We start from the raw sequence: 26,682 nt of genomic DNA on the forward strand, positions 1-26,682 counted from the left end.
TACTCTAACAAGTGAGCCAATTTTTACCTGAAGATATCTGGAAGTCAGAATAAGTTTATGTGAAGTGGAATTTTAATATCTTTAAAATTATTTTTATTTTAAGAGATAGCTGTATGATTTTGCCATTGCCCCAGATCTAGGATTGCCAGATAAAATACAGGATGCCCAATTGAATTTCAATTTCAGATTAACAAATGTTTTCAGTTAAATTTTTCATGAAACATATATATAAAAGCCTGTTGTTTATCTGAAATTCAAATTTTACTGGACACCCTGTGCTCTTTTCCCCTAACTCCGCACAAACCTCTGTTGTTTAAAACTAAGAATGGTACAAATGAACTTATATACAAGATATAGAGTCACAGATGTAGAAAGCAAATTTATGGTTATCAGAAGGGAATGGAGGAGGGAGGAGGGGAGATTGGGATTGACATATACAGATGACTATAAATAAAATAGATAAAAGGACCTATTATGTCCTAAAAAGGACCTACCGTATAGCACAGGGAACTCTAATCAATACTCTGTAATGCCTATATGGGGAAAAAAAAAGTGTGGATACATGTAAATGTATAACTGATTCACTTTGCTGTACATCTGGTCATTGGAAACTAACTATACTCCAATAAACATTAAAAAAATGATTACCATTTTGGATTATTTTGTTAACTTTTACCACTTGTCTTCAATGATTCAGTATGGACACTGGGTCTTTACCATCCTGGGTTCCTAATATGTCCACCCATGATCATGGAATCAAATCCCTTTTAAGAATCTGGAGTTCTTTCTGTCTGAGGCCTGCTTGAACAGGGTGTGAGTCTGTGCTGATGTGTATGCTTCATGTTCCTTATACGTACTGTTGCCCTAAAGCAAAGAAGTGAAAAGTGAAAGTATTAGTCATTTAGTCGTGTCCAACTCTCTGAAACCCCATGGCCTATAGCCCAACCCCATGGACCATAGTCCACCAGGCTCCTCTTTCCATGGAATTCTCCAGGCAAGAATATTGGAGTGAGTTGCCATTACCTTCTCAGGAGAACTTCATCATCCAGGGATCAAACTGGGTCTCCTGCAATGCAGGCAGATTTTTCACTTTCTGAGCCACCAGGGAAGCAAAGAAAGTAACAGTAACTCTTCCAGAAAAAAAAAAAAAAAAAAAAGGTTTATTTGCAATCAGCAAAGAATAGCAGTTCAGAGTCTGTAACTATGGTGCACCACACTGCAAGGAGAGGGGGATTCTTTTATAAGGGTAACAGGAAGGTGGGAGGGCTGGGGTAAACGGAGGCCACTGGAGGAACTGAGAGTTGCAGTGCAGGGGCTTCTCATGGGCTGTTTAACTGTCCCTCAGTGGCTCAGCTCTTGCCAGGGAAGGGGCCTCTCTTCTTCCTGCTGGGCTCTGCTGTCATTTTAGGGCATGAAAGCTGCCCCTCTGGCCTCCTGTCTCTATTTTAATTGAAGTTCCCATTTATTAATTTACACATGTGCCTACCTAGAATTTCTCATGAGCTCGTATAGTGTGAGGCCACTATTCGCCATGGAGGCAGGGAGCCCAGATCTAAATGTTCCCTTTTTCAGATCTTGTGTGAAGAACTTCTTTATCCCGGTGAGACCAAGCCTCAGTTCATGATGGTGATGGTCCTGTCATGCATGTCTGTGTAACTGTCCCTCCTTCCAAGCTTCCTTCTCCCTTCTCCCCTCCTCTTGCCTCTGGCAGTGATCCCCTCAGTGAACTGTCTGCACCAGAGCTCTGCTTTTTGAGTAAAGAGAAATTCCTAGTGAAAAAAATCTTACATCAGTTCCTGGGCTTGTTCCTCTGCTACATCCACCTGTGACTTCATCAAAGCTACCTTGGAGATGAGGGACTTCTAAATTATCAGGACAGCCTTTGGGTGTTACTCAAGCAGCTTCATGCGCATGCTCTGAAATTTGCATTTACTCTATGCATGTTGTCTTTGTCTCCTCAGTAATTAAATATCACAGCTATTTGAGATCCTGTCAACTTGACCTCCACCTGCCCTTCATCCCATGCTACTAAAGTGATAATTGGAATGAAATATCGTCATTATGTGGCATAAATCACCCACTTTCGATCCTCCCACACAGAGAGATATTATATACAACTGCATCACATATTCCTCTTATTATACATATATATATGACTGATCCAATCTCAGAATTTTATTTCAAATGTTATAACTTGGGAAATGAGTACATCAAGGCTGTATGTTGTTATTCTGATTAGTCAACTTATATGCAGAGTACGTCATGCAAAATGTTGGGCTGGATGAAGCACAGACTGGAAGCAAGATTTCCGGGAGAAATATCAAAACCTCAGATATGCAGATGACACCATCCTAATAGCAGAAAGCAGAGAGAAATTAAAGAGCCTCTTGATGAAGATGAAAGAGGAGAGTGAAAAAGCTGGCTTAAAATTCAACATTCAAAAAAAGACCATGGCATCCAGTCTCATCACTTAATGGCAAATAGATGGGGAAACAATGGAAGCAGTAACAGATTTTATTTGCTTGGGCTCCAAAATCATTGGGTTGGTGACTGAAGTGAAATTAAAATTAATCAACATTAAATTAAAAGACTCTTGCTCCTTGGAAGAAAAGCTATGACAAACCTAGACAGCATATTAAAAAGCAGAGACATTACTTTGCTGTCAAAGGTCTGTATAGTCAAAGCTATGGTTTTTCCAGTAGTCATATATGAATGTGAGAGTTGGACAATAAAAAAGGTTGAGCACCAAAGAACTGATGCTATTGAACCATAGTGCTGGAGAATACTCTTGAAAGTCCCTTGGACTGCAAAGAGATCAAGCCAGTCAATCCTAAAGGAAATCAACCCTGAATATTCATTGGAAAGACTGATGCTAAAGCTCCAATGTTTTGATCATCTGATGCAAAGAGCCAACTCATTGGAAAAGACCCTGATGCTGGGAAAGACTGAAGGCAGGAGGAACAGGGGATGACAGAGGATGAGATAGTTAAGTGGCATCACTGACTCAATGGACATGAGTGTGATCAAACAAACATAAGAAATAGTGAAAGACAGAGAAGTCTGGTGTGCTGCAGTCCATGGGGCTGCAAAGACAGGGACAAGACTGAGTGACTCAGCTGAACTGAATTTCTCAATTTATTTACACCTTGGGTAGAAAAACAAATCCTATTAATAATGATAATAATAGCAATCATCATAAGACATTGGCCATTCAGTTACATTAAATATTATGAAAATTATTTATTTAACTGTTCAACAGCTATAAGTGTTTGCATTCTTCACTTTTGACTGATGATAACTTGAAACTTGAGGTGCAGTGCTGACTTCCCCTGGATATTGACTAGAACTCATCACTTTCTAATTCTAATGCCATGTTTTTTTCTATGACACAGCACTGCCTCAACTTAGAACACAAAAGCAAATGTTACAGCCAGGAAATTAAATAAAGTGCTTAGAAATTATATCATTTACTGAGACTTCTAAATTGAATCAAGTAATTCTACAATGCTACTTTAAATAAAAATGTACAATAAATATGACCTATATTTTACATGGAGATGATAGTAGTAAAGAATTGGGTCTATGTTGAGGCTGCATTCATATTAAATTTAAATTCCAATGGAAAACTCTTGATCCATTTATTTTCTTCAGATACAGTTTTTTAGAAGGAAAATATCAATTGACATTCCAGGGAAGCATGAAACCTGAAGTGACATGCTGAACTCGGTGCAAAATGACAAAACAGGAAAATGATTTTACCTGGGAGCCTAATATTTTTTACATAAATTGCTCTTCAACTCATACTTCTTTCATTCAGGGTCTACAAAGCATGCCAATTTTTCTGAAGTAAAGTAATTTCATGGGACCAGTACACATCCTTAATGGATTTCTAGTCATTTTCTTTAAACTGATTTCCCTGTTCATCTGAATGTTTTGGCCAAGTCCCCAAGAGGTGAATGGCAGTGTCTAGATGGTAACACCATGAGACAATCGAAGGACACACGTCTTTGGAAGGAGGCTGAGGGAGCAAGAGGGGAAAGGGTGCAAGTTCCATTCTGCAGAGCACTGGGTTGCCTTCATCCCAAATTATATTTGGTTCCCTGCTTCAGAGACCTCTGGATATTGAGGCCTTTCATAAAATCCCCCAATCTGTTATTTTGCCCTCATAGCTTCCATGAAAGAAAGCAGAACCAGTCATATATGTCAGTCTCCTCGGAGAGATGGGTGTGAAATCACGATGGAGAGCAAGATAGTGTCTGAGCTCCTTAACCGATCTCCTCAGTGCCCATATGGAGTCCTGAGCTTGCTTTTTCAAATACCTAAAATATGGCACACATTGGATGAGAGGAACTGTGAGAAAGGTGAGTGCATGAACTCTTCCGTGTCATTTTCATCCTTCTCCACCCCTCCAGAACAAAATAAATGTGGGCATGAGTCCTGATTTGGTGAACAGCAAGAGTTCTTTAATTTTTAATATGTAATTTAATGCCTTGTTAGGATCCAAAAACATAATTTAGTTAATGAGACCTAGAATTCAAACTGCCTTACAAAAACAAATCATAAATCACAGAATAGCAAGACAGGAAAATTGATTAATCAATCTGTTGTTGAAAACAGCAAACAAGCTCCCTTAAATAGAGTCCCTAAAGTTCCAATGAAACAAAAAGTGTGACTCATGCATTACATTCACTCACACACCTCTAAGAAAGGAGAGGAGTAACTGGTTTCTTGACAAATGACACCACCCTTATGGCAGAAAGTGAAAAGGAACTAAAAAACCTCTTGATGAAAGTGAAAGTGGAGAGTGAAAAAGTTGGCTTAAAGCTCAACATTCAGAAAACGAAGATCATGGCATCTGGTCCCATCACTTCATGGGAAATAAATGGGGAAACAGTGGAAACAGTGTCAGACTTTAATTTTTTGGCTCCAAAATCACTGCAGATGGTGACTGCAGCAATGAAATTAAAAGATGCTTACTCCTTGGAAGAAAAGTTATGACCAACCTAGATAGCATATTCAAAAGCAGAGACATTACTTTGCTGACTAAGGTCCGTCTAGTCAAGGCTATGGTTTTTCCAGTGGTCATGTATGGATGTAAGAGTTGGACTGTGAAGAAGGCAGAGCACCAAAGAATTGATGCTTTTGAACTGTGGTGTTGGAGAAGACTCTTGTGAGTCCCTTGGACTGCAAGGAGATCCAACCAGTCCATTCTGAAGGAGATCAGCCCTGGGATTTCCTTGGAAGGACTGATGCTAAAGCTGAAACTCCAGTACTTTGGCCACCTCACGTGAAGAGTTGACTCATTGGAAAAGACTGATGCTGGGAGGGATTGGGGGCAGGAGGAGAAGGGGACGACTGAGGATGAGATGACTGGATGGCATTACTGACTTGATGGATGTGAGTCTGAGTGAACTCCGGGAGTTGGTGATGGACAGGGAGGCCTGGCGTGCTGTGATTCATGGGGTCGCAAACAGTCACACACGACTGAGCGACTGAACTGAACTGAGAAGACAATGGAAGCGAAATCCAAGGGCCCTTCAAAAGATGGGTTTTATGATTTTCTGGGCAATCTAAATGCTGGGCATGACCAGGGAGACCTTTCTCAGTGGAGTGAGGAGAAAGATCACTAACTCCATTGTTTATGGGCTTCCCACGTGGCGTTACTGGTAAAGAAACCTGCTGGCCAGTGCAGGAAATGTAAGAGAGACAGGTTCAATCCTTGTGTGAGGAAGATCCCCTGGAGGAGGCAATGGCAACTCACTCTTTTATTCTTGCAGAGAATCCCATGAACAGAGGAGCCTGGTGGGCTACAGACCACAGTGTTGCAAGCAGTTGGATATGATTGCTTGTACTTTTGGCTAACAAGGTGAGTGTAGCAGAAAAGGATTTACCAGGCATACTACTTTCCTCTTCCAGGTGAGGTACTCATTGTCCTAATGCCTGTTGTTTGATTTCTTGTCATTATTACTTGATAATATTTCTTATTTCCCAAGTGTGACATGAGCCATTCAAAATATTATTGTAAGTCTTCTTTGATTTTAATTTCAACATTGAGAAAAAAGTAGAAGCCACATTTTAAAGCTGTGTAAAATTTTATGGAAGCAGATTCTGTAGGAATTCAGCATTGTCATCAGTTCAGTTACTGTCAGGACTTAGGAGCTTGGGGTTTTACAACCCAAGATGATTGTCTATTTTTCTGGATCCAGTTGCTTGCAGCAGTGTACTAAAATACTGGCTTTCAAGGATAAACAAAGCAAGTCCAGAACATTAGCAATATTGATAAAAATAACTTAACAACAGGATCTATCTTTTTAAAAAAGTCCTGCTGCTTTGACAATATTGTACTTTCAATGGACACCCATCAAGCTTTGCTATTGTTGCTAGTAATCTACAGTGGCTCTTGACTAACAGCCTCACACCCAGGCCCCCCTGCCCCCACCACCTTTAACTATAGAAGATGGATTCCCAGGAGGCATCCCATAATCCTCTCTATGTAAGCTGTCACATGTTGTTAAAATACTGCTGCATTTAATCAAGTGAAAGTGACACAAGCAAGTTAGAGAGTCACAACCTTCATTCATAAGACAGAGGCGCATAGGAAGAGAGGCTTCTCAGCAGCACGTCAAGACTCATGGCATTAAAGCATAGTTGTGAAGAAGGAAGAACTTAAGATGCAGGGATATGGAGGAAGCTGGGAAGAGGCAGCTGGGGTGATGCTTCCATTATAAATGATGTCTATTGTGCCCTTGTCTATAGCTTCACCTTTTGTCTGGGGAAGACAAGTCGTAAACCAGGTTGTGAGTTACAGTGATTTTTATTCCTTTGCACGTGTCCCTTCTGGAGGAAGGTCTCTGCACTATTCATTATGCATCCTGGGCTTGTTCCTTCTCATTATATCGTTTCTGTCAGATTTACTGCCATTTAGCTTGCCAGCCCTGGATCCTGTTATTAAAGTGCAGAGGAAATGAGAATGATTCCTTCCATACCCTTAACTCAAGGTCTCGGAGCGTTTGTTTAGGCTACAGTATGTAATCAGCCAAATATTCTCTCCAGAAACTGAGAAATGACTTGAATTTTAACCCATTTGTAAAGTGTCATGGATTTTTAAAAAGCTATATTTAGTGTGCAAGCCCTCTGGCCTTCTCAACAGAATATGATAGTGAAGAGAAGCAAATGTAATATAGGAAACCCTGTGGGAGTGCCAGAAAGTGTCCAGAAGTTTCTTAAATGTGGAGGGAAACAATTTAGGGTTTGGAGTTATTTTAATGCCATTAAGGGGCATTGCAGCTGTTGAGATGCTTTTAAGACGAGTCTCTGATGGGGGTGAAATGTCACACTGCTGTGTTTCTCCCCCTCGCCTGCCAGAGAGCATTGCCCTCAAGAGAACACTCACCCCGCAGAGAGCAGATGGGATTCAGGTAACTGACACCTCCTGAAGGTCAAGGGCAGCATCATCCAAAGCACATCCTTGATGGTGGTACCCGGCGTCTGCTTCACCATTTCTTGCCCAGATGAGAATTGCCATTTCCTTTCTTTCCATGTTTTCCCTTCTAGTAAAAGTCCCTAGCTTTCCCCTCTTCCATTGTAATGACTTGTAGTTCCTCACCACCTTGATAACAGTAAATATGTTTCCTGGCTAAGTATTTTAGAGGTTGCAATTAATTTAGCATAGGCTTTTTATTCAACTCTTAAATGCCTTGAAAGATAATAGATAAGTTATTGTGCTTTCCCACGTGAAACGCTCATGTTCAGGGACACAATTGGGCGCGAGTGGTAAAGAACCCGCCTGCCAGTGCAGGAGGCAAGAGGGACGCAAGTTCTGTCCCAGGGTCAGGAAGACTCCCCTGGAGAAGGGAATGACAACCATTCCAGCATTCTTGCCTGGAGATTTCCAAGAACAGAGGAGCCCGGCGGGTTATATATAGTCCATGAGGTCTCAAAGAATTGGACATGACAGAAATGAGTTAGCACATATTTTTTTTACTTGACTCTGTACATATAGTTGATAATTATACACTTTTTAAATTGTGATGTTTTAAGATTTTAGGTGAAATAGTAAAATGTATTATGTATAAATATATATATACACACATACATTAAGCATATATGTTTATGTCAATATATACATACACATTGTTGATAAATAATAAATAAGCTGTTGAGTGTGTGTGTGTGTGTATCTACTAATAGAGTGTATAAATACGTGTATATAGGCTTTCCAGGTGGTGCTAGTGGTAAAGAACCCCCCTGCCAATGCAGGAGACATGTAAGATGTGGGTTCAATTCCTGGGTCAGGGAGACCCCTGGAGGAGGCTGTAGCAACCCACTTCAGTATTCTTGCCTGGAGAATCCCATGGACAGAGGAGCCGGGGACACTATTATAGTCCATAGGGTCACAAAGAGTCAGACATGACTGAAGCGACTTAACATGCATTCATGTGTGTGTATATATACTAACTGACACTATTTAGATTTGTGGGTGTGAAAGTAAATCATCTCTAACACATTGGGCATTTGCCAATTTATAGGAATGTCTTGGAGAGTTGACTTCCACTCTTTTTATTCAGTTTATTGGAGTATAATTGCTTTACAATGTTGTATTAGTTTCTGCTGTACAAAAAAGTGAATCAACTATGTGTATACACATACCCCCTGCCTCTTGGTCTCCCTCCTTGCCCACCTATCCCACCCCTCTAGATTATCACAGAGCACAGAGCTGAGCCCCCTGTGCTATACAGAAACTTCCCACTAGCTATTTTATACATGGCAGTGTACATGAAACGGTGCTGATGAAACTACTTGTAGAGCAGAATAGAGGTGCAGATGTGGAGAATGGACAGTGGACAGAGAGTGAGGACAGGAGGGTGGGGTGAATTGAGAAAGTCGCATTGACATATATTCTTTATTTTTTTTTTAAGGATGGGCTAAACATATAGCCTCCTTTAAAAGCACTTCCAAATTCTCTAAAAGTCAGATGTGTTCCCAAATAACTGTTAGTAAGTGAATCTCTTGAGCCTGAATCCAGACAATGACCAAGGCTGAGATCTTATCAATGATTTTTATGGTCTCTAGTTCTGAAGTATTTTTTTTTAATGTCCATGTTCAGATCCCATCATAAATGTATCTCCTAGAATTTCTTGTAAGTATGAACAAGAGCACACTTCACCAAAGGTTGCCATTCAGAAGGAAGATACCTGACAGGTCTCCCTTTAAAGGGACCTGCCTTTTAGCTCATTTACTGTTAAACCATCTGGAAAAGGCTGTGTCCACCCCTCACTCAGAGAGTGCAGAAACGGCTGGAGGCTGAACCCCTTTGATTGGCCACTACAGATAAGGAGGAGGCAGGAGGGATTCAGATTTCCGCCAGGAATCTCTATCATGGGAAAGGTGGTTCAAGCCTCACACAAATGAAAGTCAGTCTGTGTTTTCATTTATTTCAGCCTAATGGGTTTTCATAAGCCTAGGGTGTCTCAGGCCTTGGGATCCAGTGATGCCGTCCACATGCTTCTTTCCATCTTAACCCCAGTGAGCTCTCCCCTGGGCCATGCCAGTGAGAGAAGTCTCAGGTTACACATCCGCCAGGGCTTTCTTCCTCATTTGATCCCCATAGCCTAGGTCGATAGTCATCTGTAGTATTTGCTAAAGCACTGGTCTACTAGTCATTTCATGGATGATGACAATCACTGAAGGCACGGGGAACTGCCCATGCCCCTGCCCCCCTGCAGTCCTGGCCAGCTCTGTCCTGATGAGCCCAGCTGGGCACTGCAGGGTCAGTGCCTGTGTGACTGCTAACCTGCTGGCCCATTCTCCTGTCAACAGGCTAGCCTGACAAGGTTCCAGTTAGCTGGCTAATGAACTAATCTTTTCCTAAGGGCAGAGCTAATCTGGACATGTGAACAGGGTAAGACCCATCTCTTGCAGCATCATCCCAGGGGCCAATGGCCAGCAAATTGTCATCTGCTCCCTGATGGCCCTCCCTCTATTCCCCTGGCATGGCTGAGATTTCTTCCTTGCCTTCCATGCTGTGAGAGACCAATTATATGAGCCATACATGATGTCCAGACTTTTAAAACAAAAGCATGGGTAGTACTAGCAGAGATGGGGGAAAAAAGTCTTTCTCCTGTCTCCTGCAAGCTATTGACTCCAAAGGAGTGACTTTGCATAGAGCAGGTCTCCTGGGCTTGAATCTGATGCAGAAAGAGTGATAGAAAATAATGTACTTTTCTCTGCTTGTTGGTTCTGCCTGCCTGTGGGAAGCCTTGTGGCTATTTGCCTAAAGTGATATTCATCAGCAATAGAGATTTGTGAATATTTTACATTTTGTGGAGATCACACATATCTCATGATCTCTGCTAAGCTGATGCTTCCATTTAAGAAATGCCTAAAATATATCATGTCAATTCTATTCAAATAGAATACATCAATCAAGCAAAACAGATGAAACAGCTGCTTTTATGTAGCACAAACTCTTGTGGGAGACAGATAAAATAAGCTGATAAATAAGTTAAAATAGATATGCATATGTGTGTACATGTATATTTATATGTATACTTGCAAATAAATATACATGTAAATATATACTTATATGTATTATATATACATATTTCATATATATATATATATACACACACACACACACACACACACACATACATACATACATACAGTTAATTGTATGATGTAAAGGGCTGAATAGAAAAATAAACCTGATAGAAAAAGAAGAAGGTGAGGAGGTAAAATTTCACCAATAAAGCCTCATTTATGGAAAGACTTGGAGGAGGATAGGGAAGTGTTCCTGTCAGAGATGACATGAGAGTGTCTGCAGGGCTCTGAGATAGTGTTTGTAAGAGAAGAAAGACTAACTTGGCTGCATTCGACTTCAGCAAGGCACCAAATGGGGGCGGGCTAGATCATGAGGTCTTACAGCTGTTGTTTCTGCTGCTGCTGTTGCTAAGTCTCTTCAGTGGTGTCCGACTCTGTGTGACCTCAGACGGCAGTCCACCAGGCTCCCCCATCCCTGGGATTCTCCAGGCAAGAACACTGGAGTGGTTTGCCATTTCCTTCTCTACCAGTGTCCAGCCCTGGTTGGATCCAGGGTATCCTCAGGGGGATGGCATCAGCGACCTAGACAAATGATTTATTTAGAGATATAAAGAGATAAAGGAGAAGTATAGCAGTTAGGAAAATATAGGAGAGAAAGAGGCTTATATTCCTTGGTTTACACAAAAAAATCAATAAAGTCTCGAGACAAGAGACTTGCACCATTTACGCAGGCCACAGGTGCCCTCCCGGTCTCCCAAGGTAGTGAAGATGCAAGGCGCCTTCCCGTTCAGGTCTTAGAAGCCCAGGCTAATAAGTAAACACGGTGGACCTCTGTGCTTCAGATGGGAATTAACCTGAAAAGGACAGTAAGAAAGAAAAGACGACATGGGGGAACCAGGCTTTTGTGGAACTGGTCCTGGTCCTGGTCCGTCTCTTTATTTTTCAGGGAAGCTTTTATACTTTAAGTTGTACATAGAGATAATGTAAGAAGCAGAGTCATGCAGGGTCAGCTGCTCTGACCCTTATCTAAAGACAGAGTATTCTTTGCATATCTTTGTTCTTACAAGGGTCTTACATTTGTTTACAATATCTTCTGGCCTGGAGACTGATTAACATTTTATGGTCCCATCTTTCTTTCTATTGATAAAAGTTAGTCAATCAGAAAACTTGTTTTCCCTTAAGATCTACTTAGTCTTAAGACAGTGATAAAGTTACATTCTTACATAGCAAGGATACAACGGTTTATAACAAAGAAAGAGGAGTGATTTATAACAAAGAGAAAATTCATTAACTCAAAAGTCTAGTATTGCTAACATCAAAACTACTATATTTCTTTTTCTACATTCCAATTACATTGATTAACATACTCCCAGGTGCCTGAGGATATGGAGGCCTGGTGGCAATCATTAACTCAGCAATGAAACCCTTTACCAACATGATTTTTATCTTTAGAAAAGTCCTATGCTAACTAAGACTTTCAAAATACTCCAGACTCTTTGTGCTGTTTATGGTTGAGAGGTTGTAAACAATCATGTATGTAGTAGCAGGAGTGTGGATAATCCTGTCACACAAGCTAGTCTGCCAGCAGAGGTTTGACTTGAGACACTCCTTTTATATGCAAGAGACTATTAACTGGAGCTCTAAGTTAATTTTCCAGAGAAAGGTGGTCGGGGATAGCCCCTGTTAATGTCAGAAGAGTGTAGTATAACAGACAGATTTTGGTTTCAGGGATAGATGCTCGAGCAGATCTAAGGGACCCCTTGAGTCTTGATCCACCTTGCCTGCATGACCTTGCCTGCATGACCTTGTCATGGGTAGGTTTGGAGAGTCCCTCAAGTCCTCACCCGCCTTTGCCCATCAGGGCTCTTCCTCATGACCTTTGCCATGGGTGGGATCTCCCATGCTGGCTCCCAGCACTTCAATGCAAGAAAGTGAAAAGTGAAAGGGAAGTCACTCAGTCGTGTCTGACTCTTCGTGACCCCATGGACTGCAGCTTGTTGGGCTTGGGTGATTACCTGAGGATGATAGGAAGCCAGGGAGGAGTGTAGTCTGCAAACTGTTGTAAGACAAATTATTTTAAAATGATTACACTTACTGACAATTGAAAATAGACTATAAAGTTGAGGGATAAACTCAGAGAGTATTCAGTCATCGACTCCATAATCTGGGTAAAGGGTGATGGGGACTTACGTTACGAGGCAGCAATGGTGGTGATAAGTGGTCGGCTTCTGGGTATATTTTGGAGGTAGAATAGAAGGGGTTTTATTAATGGGAATGAACAGATTATGCGAGAGACAGAACTAAAGATTGTTCCCTTGGACAAAATTCCAGGATTGGAATCTGGCATGGCTATCAAGTGAGACAGAGAGGAAGGAAGGGGATTCGGGGTAGAGTTGGGGTGAGGGGAACAGCAGGAGTTTAGTTCAGACCATGTTGAGTTCAAGGTATTTGTCACCATCTGGACTATTAAGGAAGAAGGTGGGTTCAATTGCAAGATCAGTGCTCAAACAGGTACACAGGGTCATCGGACATAGAAGATGCACACAGAGCCTAGGCATGCAGTCCGGGAATTGGACTCTTGGGTGTTCCACCTCTGAGATCCTGAGAGATGTGCAGATGCAGACAAGAAATTGAAAACTAACATCCCATGAGCTAGAAAGAAAAGCAGCAGAGTGGAGTGTCTTGGAAAGTAGGAGGGATATTTCCGGAAGGATCGAGTGATCAGCTGTGATAACCAGGGGAGAGAGGTGAGTACCTGTAACTGGGTTTGACAATGTGGAGGTCACCAGGGATATTGCCAAGAGCACCCTTTAGTTTGATTTTCTAATTGATAATTCTAAAAACAGAAAACTAAGCTAAATCAAATAAAAATAAAGCAAAAACAAAAAAGCCAAAGTAATGAATACAATGGAGTATACGCAGAAACCAAAGTTATTACAGCTTTATAGTTGATAAAAAAGGAGTTATCTAACAGAACTGCGTTCAGGAAAGTTTTCCACCTGTCCAGGTTAGTGATCTCATCCACTCTGTGTGGCTCCTTGATTCTTTCCTGATGGTACGTTCACAGTTTTCCTAATGTCGACAAAGGCATTAAAAGACTGTAATTTATTGGAATGCATTTTTAAGGTTAACAATATATGCACTACCAATATTCATTAGGTGCTGGCAAACAGTATTTGATTCCACTTATATGAGTTACCTAGACTAGTCAAATTCATAGAGTCAGAAAGTACATTTATAAATGCTGGAGACTGAGGGTGAGGGGTGAGGAGGGAGAATGGAATGGGGACAGGGTTCCAGTTTAGGAAGGTGCCACATTCGGGAGATGGCTAATGGCGGCAGTTGCTCAAGAATGTGAGTATGCTTAGTGCCGGAGAACTATATAGTTCACTATGGACTTTTACCAAGATTTTAAGGTAACATTGAATAAAAATTATAATTTATAGGGGGTGCAATCAGTTGTCCAGAAGTTGCTAATGTTTTCCACTGTAATTTCACAGTATTGTATAAAAATGCATTCATGGAGATGGTTCTAGTAAAATGGGCCCTGGTCTTGCTCCCATTGTCCCCTCCAGCATGAGCCCCACACCTCACAGAAGTTATATCAGCTTCCCTTGTGGAGAAAGCAGGTTACAATCTAGCCCAGTATTCTGGTACCTGGTACCTTTTTTTTCTATTTACCCAAAGTATTTTGTCACATCTTTGAACATAAGTGAATCAAAATTATCCCTTCTTTTTATAGCTGTATCTTGGAGCCCATCATTAAGTAAGCACAGTGTACAGTGTGGTAGGCAACAGGCCTCCCAGTGATCTTTGTCTCCAGGTATGCATACCTTGGAATCCTCCTCCTGCAGGGGACAGGGCTGACCTGAGCAAGCCATAAGATACAGCAAACATGATGCTGGGTGATACCAAAGCATATTAGATACCTATGTTTGCATAATAAATGTCCCTAAAATACACATTTATAATCTCCCAGTTTCTGTGGATCTGGAATCAGAAGTGTTTGTCTAAGATCTGTGGCTCTGAGTCTCTCATAAGGCTGCAGACACCTTAAGGCTTGACTAAAGATGGGGGGCCCGAACCTGTCCTGTTACTTCCTGGCAGCATTCAGTTCTTCATAAGCTGTTGGACTAAGGGCCTTGGTCTTTCCCTCTCTGTTGGTAAGAGGGGGTCCAAAGATACTTGTCCTGTGATGCACTCCATAGGGAGGCCCACAGCCCAGTAGCTTGCTTTATCCAAAGAAGCAAGTGAAGAGGAGGAGATGGAGAAGGAGGAGAAAGAGAGAGAGAGAGAGGATGTGCTTGAGCAGGACCAAAGTCTGGGTATTTTATAACCTAATCTCAAAATGGACATCACATCACTCTTGTCATATTCTATTCATTAAAGCAAGATAAGGTATAATCCACACACAGGAGAGGGGTTGCACTGCTGGTAAGTGTCAGTAATGGGGATCACAGAAGCCACTGTGCAAGCTGAGTTAGGTCACCAACAAAACTGCAGCTTCCCATTTGGTCTTTAAGAGGGAGCATCACAGAGCTCCATGCTCAAGTGACAAAGGGCACATTCTTGCATGAATCTGCTAGGCCTGGGAAGTACCTCAGAGGTAGATCCTTCAAGCTCAGTCAGATCTCCAGAGGACTGCTGGTCCAACTGATGGATGTACACTGCAAGCTTTTGAGAAATACTGAGTTGGACCACCCAGTTAAACTGCCTCCAAATTCCTGACCACAGAATCAGAATGAGTAATTTGGGGACCATTAGCTGTGCAGTGGTTGATAGCTAACACATGCAAACATTTGTAATTTTTTCCTTGAGAGGCTTCTCCATGGACCTTTCCAGGAGTGTCAAGATCAGACATGCTTCCATAAATACATCCACCAACCATATTTTTAAATACCCTCTATCATTGAAGACCCTTCATGCTCCTTCTGAAAAAATTATGGAAAGAGCAGATTTAAGTTGTCATCACTACAAGCAACTGAGATTTCAGAATTGATTTTTTCAACCTAATTGAGCCTTTTAAACAGTAAATGATATGCTATTTAGAATCTTGTGAAAAAATCAACATTTTCTAGAAAATACCTAGCATTTTTGCTACAGTCACACCATTTATACTTTGAAGCTGATTGGTTGAAATCTGGCAGCAAGCCATAACTTTTGCTCAGTTTAAGTTGGAGTATTATGGAAAATGCAGAACTTATTTCTCTGCAGCAGTGTGCTGGTTTCCAGGGACTGGAAAAACCCTGGATTATCCCTTTGCTAATGAGCTTACTCAATCAGCAGGTAACCAGAACTGGACAGAAATAAATCAAAATTCTGTAGAGAAAAGAATCTTAAAATTCAAAGGCATCTCTAACTGCTCACCCATTAAGCAATGATTGCCATTTTTATGCGTTAGTGACTCCCAGAGAGAGTGACAAAGGTTATCTGGGGTCTGAATCCTCCTGAGGCCCCTTGTCAGTATACTGCCCTGAGTTTCAATGCACTGCTGTTTGCTGACCAACTTGCCCCTAAGTGTAGACTTCAATTCCCACCCAGCTCAGCCCAGCAAACCGTGAGCCACACACACTAGGACATGAACAGACATGCGCACAGACATACAGATTAGGAGAATGAAATCCTCACCAGGCCTTTCAGTGTGCTCTGCTGGTTTTGATTTACACACCGTATTATAGCCTTTGCCCATTCCATTTAGAGAACATACATATTTCTTAACCTCACAGTACCTACAGACAGCTATTCTTTCTTGAATGTCCCGTTTATTTTATCACCTAACATCAGAGCTCTCCCTAAGGCATGTACACACATTTCAGTGATTTCATCAGAAGAAAACAAAAGTTAGTAATATTGACCCTCAGAATCAAATTCCCCTTATTCCCAAAACTGGGTAATAACTTTCTCACCTTTATTCACCTCAAGTTCTAGTTCTGCGTTGAATTCCTAGTTGAATTCTCCGTGGCCATAAAGTTTCTGAATATCTTTAGGGAAGTCAAGTGGTATAAAAATACTATAGTAGCTGGCTTTCCAGTCTCTGATTTAACTTGTGCTTAAATTTAGTTTCTTAAGTATCTTCTTAAAGGAAAGTAGTTCAGCAGGAGCCAAATAAAATTGAAGTGCCTATTCTCATTGGAATGTAAGATCATCTAGTTTCCATTTCTTTCCCTAAATATTTCTTTTATTTTCTCCTGAGTCTTAATTCTTTTTTCATCTGGATCCCCAAGGAAATCAGAGCAGACTTGGCCAGCTGCTGTGTTCTCCTCTATGATAGATTTTGCTTTGATTTTCATCACCATATTATAAATAAGAAAAGAAAGCATTTTCTGAACATGAAATCAATGCCTGGATCATGCAATGCATCAGTTGAATAATAGACTCTATTGTGAGGGTCAGTATAATCCACTGGGAAAGTAAAAATGTTCTTCTTCTTATCATCATCATAGCTAACATTTGTTAGCCAGATATTGTTTTAATTGCTTTGCTTACAATAACTTACTTAACCAATATAAAAATCTTAGGAAGCAGACAGAAATATTATCATCTTCTACAGATGTGGAAAATGAGGCATAAGAGGTTAAGCATCATATCCAAGGTAACCTGGCTAGTAGGGTGCAGACCTGGGACAAGAACCCCCGGGGTCAGACTGCAGAACCCTGGTTCTTAGCCACTATACTAAACTGCTTTCCAAGAGTGCTGAAGACTGGGCAATATGTCCATGGATTCCCAAACAGGATTTCAGAGACATGCATACCAGTGTTCACTGGCCAGTAGACAGCTGGGGCAGGGTAAGGATTATTATTCTTCACTAAATCTTCTTTTCCTAAAGTCTTTCCAGTAGACAGTGGACAGCAGGTCCTTGCTCTAAATCAAATGCCTCCCCTCTGCACGCCTTTGCTGAGGTCCTTCACAGGCAGCTCCCACCTCCACCTGTGGACTCATCTATGGTTGCAGTCAAGATATCAGCTTCACCTTCATGAATGTTCTTTGCCCAATCACATATAAGCACTCTCTTTTTTCCTTGCAGAAAATCTTCCTAATATCATTCAAATCAATTTTTCTTGAACCAATAGGTATTTTGACATAAGACAGAGTTGTAGAAGACATTAAAATTGAGGTGGCAACATCTAAGTTTAATCATCTATTTAATAGAGCATTTCCTAGGGTCATGGGAACTGTCAGTGGCATTAAAAACTTCTTAACTGTTTAAGGGTCATTAATCTGGAGGGAATGTACACTGGATTTCAGGGACAGACTAAATTAAGTTGGAGTTGAATTGGTAAGGGATATTTAACACATTTTCCAAAGAGAATACAATTAAGACAAAGGACAAAGAAGCATGTGCTAATACCCACAGAAATGTGGAAAAACAGTTGGTTACTAAGGATTGGTACATTGAGTACACTAAAGCCTTTAACTGTGGGATCACAAAAAAAAAAAAAAAAACTGTGGAAAATTCTTTAAAAAATAGGATTACCAGATCACCTTACCTCCCTCTTGAGAAACCTGTATGCAAGTCAAGAAGCTATAGTTAGAAAAAGATATGAACAACAGACTGGATCAAAATTGGGAAAGGAGCATATCAAGTCTCTATAATGTCACTCAGCTTATTTAACTTATACATAGAATACATCATGCAAAATGCCTGGCTGGATGAGGCACAAGCTGAAATCAAGATTTCTTGGAGAAATATCAATAATCTCAGATATGCAGATGACATCACCCTTATGGCAGAAAGCTAAGAACTAAAGAGCCTCTTGATGAAAGTGAATGAGGAGAGTAAAAAGGCTGGCTTTAAATTTGACATTGAAAAAAATGAAGATCATGGCATCCAGTCCCATCACTTCATGGCAAATAGATGGGGAAACAATGGAAGTAGTGAGAGACTTTATTGTCTTGGGCACGAAAATCACTGCAGATGGTAACTGCAGCCATGAAATTAAAAGACGCTTACTCTTTGAAAGGAAAGTTATGACCAACATAGACAGCATATTAAAAAACAGAGACATTAAGTCTAGACTATGGTTTTTCCAGTAGTCATGTATGAATGTGAGAGTTGTTCTATAAGGACAGGTGAACACAGAAGAATTGATGATTTTGGACTGTGGTGTTGGAGAAGACTCTTGAGAGTCCCTCGGACTGCAAGGAGATCCAACCAGTCCATCCTAAAGGAAATCAGTCCTGGGTGTTCATTGGAAGGACTGATGTTGAAGCTGAAACTCCAATCCTTTGGCCACCTGATAAGAAGAGCTAACTCATTGGAAAAGACCCTGATGTTGGGAAAGATCGAATGCAGGAGGAGAAGGGGACGACAGAGGATGAGATGGTTGGACGGCATCACCGATTCAATGGACATGAGTTTGGGTAAACTCCGGGAGTTGGTGATGGACAGGGAAGCCTGGCGTGCTGTGGTTTGTGGGGTAACAGAGTTGGAGATGACTGAGCGACTGAACTGAACTGAACTGAATGCATGGATGTGAGAGTTGGACCATAAAGAAGGCTGAGTGTCAAAGAATTGATGTTTTTGAACTGTGGTGTTGGAGAAGACTCTTGAGAGTCCCTTGGACTGCAAGGTGAGACCAGTCAGTCCTAAAAGAAAACAACCCTGAATGTTCACTGGAAGAACTGATGCTGAAGCTGAAGCTCCAATACTTTGGCCACCTGATGCAAAGAACTGACTCATTGGAAAAGACCCTGATGCTAGGAGAGATTGAAGACAGGAGATGGGAGCAATAGAGGATGAGATGGTTGGATGGCATCATGGACTCAATGGACGTGAGTTTGAGCAAGCTCTGGGAGAAGGTGAAGGACAGGGAAACCTGGCATGCTTCAGTCCATGGGGTTGCAAAGAGTCAGACACAACTGAGCGAATGAACAACAACAGTATACACAGGAAAAATCATGTGTGGAATCTTCTAGTTTTAAGCAAGCATCTGCAAAACACCTATTTTCCCCAAACCTCACAAGCTTACCTCAAAGGGAAATTGAATGTGTCTAAGCAATTGCAAAGCTCCTTATCAAATCTCACTTTCAGTATCTTTCTTTGCAGACAGCTTTGTACCAAACTGTTTTGCAAATATAACCATTTTCTCTGTGTGGATTCTTGGTCCATGTGAACAGAATGTCATATCTTCTCTACTGAGAAAGAGATGAGGTGCATGGCAACACGGATGCATATCATCTTCAGACCTCTTTCTAGCTCTTATTTTCCACCTGCAGATTGAATAGCACAGACTGAGTATTTGAGAATATACTTCATCCCCTAATGAAGAAAGAATAAATTAGTGAAAATTTCAGGATAAAATAGGGAGAAGAAATAAAGCAAACCAAAAAAGTCTGCTCCATAGGTAATCACAGCAAGGATGAGAGACCCTGCTTAAAGGTGAATAGCTATTGTGAGTCTATACAGAGAAGATTTCACAAACTTCCCAGTAAAATTTCACACTTTACAAGTTCAGGCTAGTACAGGGGCAGGCAGGCAGGTGAGGATAAGCTATGGCTTTCAGTTTCCAGAAGACCAGAATAAGGAGTCAAAGATCAGATAGGGAGTTTTAGTAGGTTATCAAGCATTTTCAGATGTGTGTATTGACTTTTATGTTTGAAAGAGATTCTAACCCCCATCTGCAATACTTTGGAAATTAGACAAACCCAGTATAATCTGGAGAGATTGGAAAGCTCTTCTTCTCCATCTGTAAGAATAAGCTTGCAACCACTCTGGAGAAACCAAAATTCAAAATACAAATTCAGCTTAATCTTAGGGGAAAAAAATTAGATTTTCCAAACCTCAGTTGTCAATAGAGTTTCACAACTACTATGTGCAAAAGCAGTCAAAGAAGAAACTAAATAGGGCTGTCAGTTTCAACATCCAAAGTTAGTTACTGTTACCATATTCTTTCCAGCTGAATCTCCTCAAGCATGTATCATGTATTTATATACTAACAATGAAGATAATATGGGACAGAGTGGGGATAACGCTGGACAGAGAAGCCTGGCATGCTGTGGTTCATGGGGTGGCAAAGAGTCGGACATGACTTAGTGACTGAAAAACAACAATGAAACTAAGCAAGGGAACAAAGTAGCAGCAGTGATCATAGTCCTCTCAGCAGAGCCCGGTACAGCCATGTTCATCTACTTAGCTACAGTGCTTGCTCTGAAAGGTGAGAAGAGAACAAAGAATGTTGAGTTAGTAGGATTTTCTGGCACAGATTTGAGAGTAAAAGAAAGGTATCAAACAACAACAATAGCAAAAGATGTGTGGTTCATTAAAGATATTAACTGATAGGAAATTCCCATTGTCCAGGATTTTTCAAGGAAATTTAAGGGAGTTCATATGTAGCAGATAGTTGTAACTAGGTTTGAATTTTGCTTCACTTTGTCCTCTCTCTAATACATAACACAATCTGTGGAAATCTGTTTTGCGTGATAACTTGTGTTACTTTTACTTTGTGGAGCCCTCTTCCAGAAAAATGTTGATCAAAGCTGAGATAACAGCTATACCAGGATCAGGCAAAGATGAAAAACACACCTAGTGGGTAGTGTCTGTTGTTGGCCCACTGAGCATTGAATATTCTAATTTTCTTAAACCAAGGAAATCCCAGTTTGTTCTTTAATGCATGGTGATGGTTTAGTTGCTCAGTCATGTCCAACTCTTACAACCCCATGGACTGTTGCCTGCCAGGCTCCTCTGTCCATGGAATTTTCCAGGAAAGGATACTGGAGTGGGTTGCCATTTCCAAAGCATACCCAATCTTTAATGCATACTCTCATCTAGGTGTGACTCCTGCTGGACTTGGGAGATTCCCACCTATTCTTTATTAGGTCAGCGTGGATATTGGACCCAATTTTGGCCAACTGGAAACGAGAAGTTTGCTGGAAGTTTCTTAAAGAGTTCTTCAATCACAGTTGCAGGTGAACAGGAGTCAACTTTTCTCTCCTTCTGGACATGAACAGGGAAAATAATCTGTCTTCCAGTGTCTCCTGGCCTCCATTTTTCATTGATGAAGACCAGGCTTAGGCTAAGTCTATCTGCCGAAAGTAGAGGAGGACCTAGTAACACCACTTCTCTATTGACATCCTTGAGTCACACGCTTGTCACCCTGGAGCTGTCTGACCCCTGGGCCAGCCCTGCTGAACTAATCTTCACTGCGTACTGGGATTTATGTGCTAAGATGGCATTTTGTCTTTTTGCCTCTATGTTTACAAAGTGTTCCACACTTTTTCCTGGTGTCTCTGTTTGACAGATATTACTTGTGAAACATTTTAGATGTGGCATTTTTAGAGTCAAGTTGTGAATATGTTTTATACATTTCCACGGTTATTGGTCCCATTGTTTTTTTATGTTAATTAAACTAAATTAATTGCCTGGAAAATTGTTCATCTTTAAATTAATTGGCAAATACTTCTGTGTAAAAAAAATCTCTTAAATTTTATTTATGTCTACATCTTTGGTTATATTATCTTTCTCATATGATGTTTTCTATATTTGTTTATATTTCTATATTTGTTTATATATGAAGGAAAATTCAATAGGGAAACCTGATATAAATTACAAGATTGCTTAAGAACTCAGACAAAATTGCTTCCTTTACCTATTGGATGATATTTCAGATCGGAGTATTTTGATTGGGAAGATGCCTGCATTATAGCATCTTCCTTTATAAGGGAAGATAATCTTGTCAAATAAAATTGGTCTTGTTCACAAATTATTACTTCAGCCTTCAAATTAGTATATACATTGCCTCTCTGAAGTATAGAGAGACAAAAGTTGGAGGAAATGTTTGACTGAAAAAATGTTTCCTTTTTTGCTTTCTGCCTGGTCTACTATTGCATTTTAGGTACTTAGCCTCACTTTAATTAGTGGACAGTACTTTTGTACTTTTACAGGCTATGTAAAATAACTTCTGCCATAACACTGCAGCATTTCTTTTACCATAGCCAAGGTTTGGAAGCAACATAACTGTCCAATGATAGAAGAACGGATGCAGAAGATGAATGGGCCCAGAGATTATTATGTTAAGGGAAATAAGTCACATAAAGATGGAAAAATAATGCATGATTTCACTTATGTGTAGAATGTAAAAAATAAACCAAATGAACAAACAGAACAAAACAGAATCGGTCTCAGATACAGATAAAGAACACCTGGTTGCCAGGTGGAAGGGGGCGAGGATGAGTGAAATGTGGGATGAGAGCTTAGGAGGTACGAACATTCAGTTACAACATAAGCGAACCCATGAGGATGAAATGAATATCATGGGGAATATAGTCAATAGTACTCCAATAGCTTTGTTTGATGACAGATGGTAACTAGACTTATTGTAGTGATCATCTAGTAATGTATAGAAATATAATGAATCAATCTGTTGGGGATCAGGACTAACGTGTTGTAGGTCAATTATATTTCAATAATGATATTAAAAATAATCATACAGAATCCTGATATTACAAGATTACTTAAGAACTCAGGCACTCTTGTTTCCCTCACCTACTGGGTGATATTTCAGACTGGAGTGTTTACGTTGGGAAGATGCCTGAATGACGGCTTTTCTCTGTTTCTTCCCTATTATCTATTTACGATGTAAACATAATACATTTAGGACTTGGATGGTTAACTTGGAATGTTACAAGTTATACAATGTGCATAACAAACCATCCCCAAATTAGTGGATTAAAGCAACAGCAATGCTTTACTTTACTAATGAATCGGCAATTTGGCTAGAACACAATGGAAATAGCTCATTTCTGCTCCAGGTGCCATCCGCTGGTGCAGCTTGAAGGCTGGGAGTGACTCAGTGATTGGGATGGAATAATTTGGAGCTTCACTAACTATCTGGCAGTTGCTGCTGGCTGTCAGCTAGGACCCCAGGGGGATTTTCAGCCAGAGCTTTGGCACGTGGGCTTTCCGTGTAGTTTTTACTTTCTTCCCAGCATGTCGTCTCAGTTCCAATAGCAAGTGTCTCCAAAGGGTTAGTTTGGGGCATATCCACTTCTATGAATCAGCCTGAAAAGTCACAAAACATCACTTCTGCTGTAGTTATAGATTACATGGCCTGCTCAGATTCCTTAGCATCATAACATGAGGAGAGTATGTGGGAAGAGACATGTCATCTTGGTCAGTTTTTTTAAAATACAGTTTGCCACAAATGTCAAAGAATAGGAAACAAGTCTTTTGGGATAAAAATAGGCTAAGAAACCTCTTAGAACAAAAGTCGACTTTCAGAAGGTAAATCTTTTTCTTCCCCTAAAAATTACCACCAGCACCAGAAACACTATGTGTGTTTGCTTTAATGGTGTGAGGTGATAGGATAGAATTGGAGATGATTTAGGAATTCTTTGTAATTTTGTATCCTATAACATCTTTGGGAAACACATGCCCTGATTAAAATGGTAGAAAATATATGCTGAGTCACTCATTTGTATCTGACTCTTTGCAGCCCACCAGGCTCCTTTGTCCGTGGGATTTTCCAGGCAAAAATACTGGAGTGGGTTGCCATTTCCTCCTTCAGGGCATCTTACCAGGTCTCCTACATTTTCTGCCTTGGCAGGTAGATTCTTTACCACTGAGCCACCTGAGACGGCCTAAAAGCACCAGTAATGGCTCATATGTAGAACCTAATTTAAAAAAAAATGACATAAGTTATTTACAAAACAGAAACAGACTTAAAAAATATTAAAAATGAACTTATGGGTACCAAAAGGGAAATGTGGGTAGGAATAGATCAGGAGCTTGGGACTAATATACACATACAACTATATGTAAAATAGGTAAGCAACAAGAACCTATTGTATAGTCCAGGGAACTCTACTCAATATTCTATGATAACCTGTATGAGAAAGGGGACCAAATGATAACCTGTCTGAGAAAGCGGTGGAGAAGGGGATGACAGAGGATGAGATGGATGGATGGCATCACCGACTGGTGGACATGAGTTTGAGTAAGCTTCAGGAGTTGGTGATGGACAGGGAAGCCCAGTGTGCGGAGTCCGTGGGGTCTCAAAGAATTGGACCCGTATGAGTGACTGAACTGGACTGAATATGAGAAAACACTCTGAAAAAGAATGAATATATGTATATGCAAAACTGAATCACTTTTCACTGTGTACCTGAAACTAACACAACATCATAAATCAACTATAGTCCAATAAAATTAAATACAACAGCCAAAACAATTTCCCCGTTTATTGACAATGTGGCTCTGCAACTTATGCTATCAGCTAGAGAACCTGAGCTGGACAGTGATGCTGTGTTAGTCTGCTCATACTGCCATAGACACCACAGCCTGGATGCCTTAAACAACAGACATTTATATCTCACAGTTTTAGAAGCCGGATGTCCAAGATCATATATGTCATGTTATATGTAGTATGTGCATATACAGAGATACATTTTTTTTCTCAGTTTAACTTCATGATAATCTAAAACAGATAAATTTTTCTGGTGTGTTGATGAAAAAACTCAACAAAAGGGCTATCCACTGAAGAAGTGAGAGCCTACTTTTTGCTTCCCCAGAAAAGCATACTACATATTAGTGTTCGTGCATGCTAAGTTGCTTCAGTCATGTCCAACTCTTTGACACCCCATGGACTGTAGCCTGTCAGGCTCCTCTGTCCATGGGGATTCTTCAGGTGACAATATTGGAGTGGGTTCCCATGACCTCTTCCAGGGGATCTTTCTGGCCCAGGGATCAAATCCATGTCTCTTAGGTCTCCTGCATTGGCAGGCAAATTCTTTACCACTAGCACCACCTGGGAAACCCACTCCTGACATACTGTGTTTAATTGAATATGTATTATTTAGTTCATTGACTATAACCTTGTGAACAAGGATCATATATTATTAACATACATTGTTTTCCTTTTAAAATTCCTGGAACATGTTTGTCATGAAATAAAATGTATGCTTGCTCTTCAGCTAGACAGATGTTTCTAAAATAGGTTAAGTTTAAAATTTGCAACTCAGTCTAATTTTCATCATTAGTTAAAGAGCATGGTACTTTTGACTCTACAAAGTACATTTCAGCACTTTCTATTTGAATGAACATATTCTGAATGCATGAATGCTGAAATTGTGATGTTTCAATTTTTTTAAAGGAGAGGCACCAGGTTATTCACATTATATCTGTGATATTGTCTATCTAAATAACTTTAAATGCTACAGAATCTCTAAATACTTACTGTCTCATTCCAAGAGACATTCAATTGTCTCTAGTCAAACTCAGTATATATTTAAATATTAAGTAGATGTTATTTGATTGCTGTGTCTGAAAGTCTTTTCTGTCTGCAGCCAAATATAACAAAGGCAAACAATTGATTTCTCTAAATTCAAAGATATTTTCAGCTCTAACATTTCAAGGATTTCACTAGCTCAGTCAGCCTATGCCCACAGAATGTCTTCAGGTCAGCATGTTCAGAAACAAACTTGGGTCCTTTGTCTGCATGCAGTAAAGCCAATCTATTGACAGTGGGTTGTGATGAAGGAAAGTGTAGCATTTATTGTAGAGTTCCATGCAAGGAGTCCAGGCAGCTAGCACTCAAAGTTTTTAAAGTCAGGATGAGAGGAGTATGATCAGCTCATGGACATTCTTCTGACTGGTTGATGGTGAAGCGACTGAACTGAACTGAGCTGAAGTAATCAGGAGTCAATATCATCAACTTTCTAAGTCCAACAGTCTGGGGTCTGCATGCTTGTGGTCAGTATACAGCTAGCTTCTTCCAGTAGGTGGGGGTTTCATTATCTACATAACTGCTCAAAGAACACGGCTCAGAATATTACCAATATTCTTTGCTGCTACTGCTAAGTCACTTCAGTCATGTCTGACTCTGTCTTTGAGGAGGAACTAAATAATGTCCTCAGTTCATTCACTCAATTTATGACATTTTGCAACCCCACGGACTGGAGCACGCCAGGCTTCCCTGTCCATCGCCAACTCCCAGGGGTTGCTCAGACTCACATCCATAAGTTGGTGATGTCATCCAACCATCTCATCCTCTGTCTTCTCCTTCTCCTCCTGCCTTCAATATTTCCCAGCATCTGGGTCTTTTGCAATAAGTAAGTTCTTCACATCAACTGACCAAAGTATTCGAGTTTGAGCTCCAGAATCAGTCCTTTCAATGAACATTCAGGACTGATTTCCTTCAGAATTGA

This window comes from Capra hircus, chromosome 4 (assembly GCF_001704415.2).
Source record: "Capra hircus breed San Clemente chromosome 4, ASM170441v1, whole genome shotgun sequence".
NCBI classification, from domain to species: Eukaryota; Metazoa; Chordata; class Mammalia; order Artiodactyla; family Bovidae; genus Capra; species Capra hircus.